Source organism: Anopheles moucheti, chromosome 2, assembly GCF_943734755.1.
Source record: "Anopheles moucheti chromosome 2, idAnoMoucSN_F20_07, whole genome shotgun sequence".
Lineage (NCBI taxonomy): Eukaryota > Metazoa > Arthropoda > Insecta > Diptera > Culicidae > Anopheles > Anopheles moucheti.
In genome coordinates this window covers 88,875,490-88,881,608 of record NC_069140.1, presented here as the reverse complement: position 1 = coordinate 88,881,608, position 6,119 = coordinate 88,875,490, and positions in this window count along the sequence as shown.

Genomic DNA, 6,119 nt, shown 5'->3' with positions numbered 1-6,119 from the left:
ACAATTATTGACATTTTAAATTTCTGATATTCCATTGGGTGTTACTCTAGTTTATATCATCACATGTTACTAAGTTTTATATCTTCACCAAGTTAATATGTAATGTAAACTCCCAAGCGAGCTTCTTAAGCTTTTTTAAATGGACGATTAGCGAATGAATCCTTCGTTTGGAATCTATGGTGTTGAAGACTTGTACACGAAGCGTCCTCCGGAAATTGATATCTTTATCCAGAATCTAACCAACCTTGGTTAAGTTAACTTGGTACATGCCAATGATACCAATTATATTGAAAGTTACGGACAGCCTGAAAACAAACATTGTTAAAGAAATATCGTATGAAAAAAACGTAGCTATCTAGATTGAAAAATGTTCTATAACAACTTCAAATTATTAGTAACGATTAAGCAAGTCAGCCTGGCGTGAGTAGTAAATTTATTAGGCAGTTTGTTCGTTTCGTTTTGCATTTATCGAAATACGTTGGAATTACTTAGATAACTTAAGAAAATTAATTTTTTTGCACTAGAAGGGGGGGTCAAGGAATTGTTACGTAATTAATGGAGGGTGATTGCGTCCAGTGTTACGCTTTGTTACAATAGGGGGGAGGGGGTCAAAAATTGATAATTTTTGCGTTACGTAATAATTGAATGAGCCCTTTGAGCATTCAATTTATTGCATTCGGAATACGTTACTGCCTGCAACGTGTTAATGTTTTCGTAACGTTAAGGACGTGATTCAGAGAACAAATTCGTCATAATGGGCTGTTTTGGGATGAGGTTTAAGCTTCAATTCAGGTTTAGGAAAGTAATTCCAGAATATTCTTTCCAAAATATTAAATCATTAATATGTTAAGATTTTAAATCCATTGAAGCTACTAAAAACATTCACGAAATGGATACATTCTCCAAACATCTTGCTTTACATCACATCATCCGTATGGTTAGATGCAAGACAATAAAACTTGAGCATTCGAAAATAAAGCCATCAACCGGAGCACCCAAGGTTGCCCCACCAGCTGGACAGCTCGCTGGGCGCAGTTCCTGTCCCGAAAGCGGTGCGGTACACCGAACCGAAATGAAATATGACTCGCAACGAAATGGAAACAATCAAACGGCCAACCTCCCGCTGACCTCCCGGAGGGTTTCCGAAAGGGAATGGAAAACAAGAGTTTCAACGCAATTTTTGTTTTGTTTTGTTTTTTTGTTTCGGGAACCCCCCAAAACACAAAGCCCCATCGGAATGACATCAATGGCCGATCGTGGTGTTAATCCTCGCCCACCATGCGATGCGGTGTCCCTTTACCCGGCCATCTCATACGCTAAAACCACAAAACAGCACCCATCCGTCAAGAATCGAATCCGAAAATGAAGTTCGCTCGCGCGCACCGCCCTGGATCGGGGCGCAGCGTGAACAAATAATTAAAGCGCCGGGGCTACTTTCTTATTTACGACCCTGTTGCCATGTAAAGATCTGTCCGAGCTAACCCACTCATGTGTTGCATGTTCGGTCTGATGTTAATTTTACTCCGTTTGTTTGTCTTTTGCTCTTAATTCTTTTTTTCCTTTATTTTTTGTTTGAAACTGATTCCGTAAAAGCAAGAAAACGCAACAATGCAATCAATTTAGGGGCATCGTTTTTCATTCCAAGCCCCGCAGCGTCTTCATGGTTTGGTGCTGCGTGCGCTGGGGCGAAGTTAGGCAGAAGTTAGGACACACTGCTTCTCCAGAGAGGGAAAGCGAACGTGAGTATCAAAAGAAATAGGAAACATGGAAATATTGAAAAACATACCTAAACGATCTGGCCGGATTTTTCACCCGTGTGTACACCGTGTGTCCACGCGAGCGTTCCACGGTTCCCGGAGGGCAATGGGAAGAAAAAACCAAACAAAAAGCCAAGGCTAAATAATCGTTCCACAGAAATTGTTTTACTTTACCTTTACCCCCAAACCCCGGGCAGCGAAATGCGAATGGAAATAAAAAAATATTTCTTTGGTTTAGAATTAATTTGCTGCTTTCGGTTGAAGTGCGACGGATTTTCGAGGCCCATCCGATGCGGAACTGGCCGGTTTCCATTTGCCGAACCGTTTCATTTCCTGTCTCTTGGAGTGACATTTTAATTAAAGCCAGCCGTTTTTTTCGGTGCCGTTTCCTGCAGGTCCTCCGACCCCGCCACCCCATGCAAATGGTACCGAAATTCACACCATCGTCATGACTTTGCACGAATGCACGGACAGGCGGCGAAAATAAAGTGGACCCATGGCGGGGACCCACTGTGGGCGAGCTGGGGGGGAAAAAAAAGTATGATGAATGGTGAAAATATTCCATCGGCTAATTTTGTTCGGGAAGGTTTGGGCCAGTTCTATCTCTATCTGGCGACGAGGATGACACACGGTGACATGATTCGTGTAGCTCAACGATTTTTTTTTTTTGTTTGCGTGACATGTTTGTTGTCACAGCCGAATGACAAACAAGTGTTGTTTCGAAAATGAGAAAATGAGATATTCATTTGGATTGATTTGGATTTGGATTCTCCCCGTGTCTTAAGGAATTAAAAGATTAAGCTTGAATTTAAATTACAACTCTGTTAAAGTTTTTGACACAACCTGCCCATCTGGAGGATCGGAGCTTGGAACAAATGACGGGAGAGGGCGCCACCAGCAATGCACTAAAATGGACTGCATTTAGAAGATCGCGTCCTATTCCTGTTGCAAACGAAGTAAAGACCAGTAATAAATTTCGAACGTCTCTGATTATAAACGAGACTGTTAAAGATCTACTGAGAATATCCAATATCATCATTCAAAATATTTATATGTAACTTATATAAAAAAAAAACTTGAATTGATCTTCGTATAAAATTCATCCCATTCAAACTTCATCCAACTACAACAAATCATACTATACCTGCAGAATAGAAGGACCTCCTTACAAAAAAAAAGCCAATATTGTACATTCCATTGGGTAACAACGAAAGGTCGTACTTCACAAGAAGATATTTTCCAGTTAAAAAGTACATCAAATCGTTGATCGAACTCCCGGAGGCATCTTCACTGAGGGAGAAGACATGAAAATGGTGTACCACTTTGTACGTTTACTTCAACACAATACAATATGACCTATCCGCTAGCAGTGGTTGCAGGTCATGCTTTTGATTTCATATGGAACGGAATTTAAGCTGGAGATATTACAATTTTTTCCTGGGAAGTTATCATTTCGTATGCTAGAAGTTGCACACTTCCACCCGGAAGGTCCCGTGCAAATGTCCGGAAGCAATGGCTGAGGAATTTCAAATGATGTTACGTAAGTGATCTGAGAGCAATGTACAGAAAAAAAAAACGGAGCAAGAGTCTTACAAAAAGACATTCAATATCTGGAACTTGTCGTTTATCGTCCGAGTGCCCATTATCCTTTGACATAGACATAGCCACCTAAGCCCCAGTATAAACACGTACACGGTACATGTATCTTCGAAAGCCCGGTATAAACACAACCTCCAGCCAAAGTGTCCCATTTGGAATCAAAATTTACTATTAATAGCCTACTACGCTGCAACTTTGGCTGCCCAAGTGTCAATGCGTTTAAAACAATTTACTGTCGCCATCGTCAACTTCACTCGAAAGCCACCCGGCGGTGTCTATAATTGTGATAACGCAATTAAGACCACTCATAATCATCCTCAAATCAAGTCCCCATCCCCAACCCCGGGCCGGTTTTAATCTTGTTTACGGTTTGATATCTTGCAACTCTCCGTGGCCCCCTTTTACATTGGTAACGAAAATCGCTCAACTGTCATAAATGAACGGTTGGTCGTTTGATGGTGTCGTTTGCGAACCTCCGCTCCCATCCTCTTCTGGGACGTGTGCAACCCGGAACGACGCGTCCTGGGTCCGCTTTCAAGTGCAAATATCCTTCTCCCGGGGTGCGCTATCATAATCAGCGCTTTCTTCAAACAGTGTCTCGAGGAAAACTTTGTCCCGAAGACGTGCCACGGCACGTTCGGTTGGTGGTCGGTCGAAGGGGGTGGAAAGTTTCCACTTGCACAAGTATCACTGTATGTGTGACCGGCACTTGGGAAGAAATTTAAGTTATAGTTATAGACGTCGCTCGATCGTTACGAACAGAGAAACCCATTAACACAATTTCATTAAACTGAAAGTGATATTAAATTTCCATCAAACCCGCTCCTCATGGTGAGACGTGTTCCGTTTGCATCTGCCGTGCTGGTCCACAACTAGGCCATCTCCTTGAGTCCCACCCAGTCCCAGTCCAACCAGCGCAAAAACTTCACCGTAGCACCGTAAGTAAGTATCCATATCGGCGAGAGCTCGTCCCATTTCCTGGCCACCGAAAGGGATATCGGTGTGTAGCTACAGTAAAATTATCTCCCTCAATGGTTGCGAAAGTAAGCGGTACCACTTGGAAAACTAACCACCACAAATCCGATACTTGTTCCCGTTTTGTCTGTTTAACTACGGGAATAGTTTTCCCGGGAGTTTTGCTCCGGACCGCGACCATCGCACACAGCCATCATTTGCTTAGCCAACGCCATCATAACGTCCTTGTGAAAGGGACGCCACGAGCACAGTGTCATCTACTGCGTCTCATTTCCTATTTCCTATCTCAATTATTGACGATAAGCCACAGCAAACGGAACAAAGTCTTACCGGTGTAAGCCATCCCCTACCGGCTTCTCCGAGCTTCGTTACATTCCAAGATGATGCTGGACATGCCTGGACCGAGCACCGATAAGCTTTCCGAGAACGTTATCGTTTGCTTGTCGAGAGCAGTGCCAACCATTCCCAGTTGGAAGAAGGGGCCATCAAACCAGACGGATTGAAAAGGATTAAATTAATTCATTTAATTGGAAGATCGTTTGCAAGAAATGGGTCACCACTTCTCGACTCATTTTAAATAACTTCCATCGACACTGGGACCGTTTGCGTTTCAATGGGGGGGGGGGGGGAGTTTTGGTAAGACGTACCAATTTTGTGATGTACGATCGCATACGAAACCAATCCGGGTTTGACGATATGTGTGAGTGGATGATTTTTATCAGCACATCCTGAAGGATCCATTTAATAAGGGTAAAGTGAAAAGAGCTTTTCCTTGTCAATTAGAGCTGGCACACACACACAGCCATCTGAGAGTCGAAAGTTATTAGTTCACCAGGATGGATTAGCTAACAGCTACAGGGCAATGGCAATGCCTGGATTGCAAGTCAATCAAAAGACATTAAATTTACAGATATTAACCGAAGCGAAGGGTACGGGCTTTTCCATTTCTTTTCCACTTTATTTAATTCAAAAAATGCATTACACACTCAAGTGAATATAGTCATAGATTGCGGTCACAGCAATATTGCCGACTTGGCAGGATGTTTTTATACATTTTATTGATTTTTTATGACGTTTATGGTTTAAGATTTAATACACTTGTCAACTATTAAGATTTGGATTATTTCCTTCAATGTTTGATGTTCGATATAAGGCACAACGACTAGTAAGACGCAAAGTTGATAGTATAAACCACACTGAGTTCTTAGATTTGGTATCAATTACTTCAATTACAGATAATGAAGTTAGAGTTAATTACTGAAGACTATTGGCTAAACTATTTAGTCTAAAAGAAGGCAAACATAAAACCGATCAAAAGTTTTACAAACGATCAAAATTATTATACAATTAGTAAAGATAAAAAAAAACACTATACATTTCTCAACCTTAAAAAACATAGATTTCTTAAGCAATTAAACAATGTTTTTATATAACTGGCTATTTTTAGCTTCTATTGAAACTCTACTTACCTATTTTTTAATTATGTTTTATTTTATTATGTATTATTACTTATTATCTTATTACTTTACCCAATGTTGTCGTAACTTCAACCATCAGCGTTCGTTCAACCTTTGGAACACTGTTACGACGCCGTTGCAACCATACTTTTTTACGCCCGAAAAAACGTGATTCTCCAATAAACAACCGTAAAACCAAAAGTTATTCTTATTGAATAAATAAACGATTAGACGAATAATCTGATCGCGCATTCTTGCGCCGGTCCGCACTGCGCGATCGCTATAAAACTCACCGGTTTATAGCAGTTGCCAAAACGGTGTGCCCAGGACG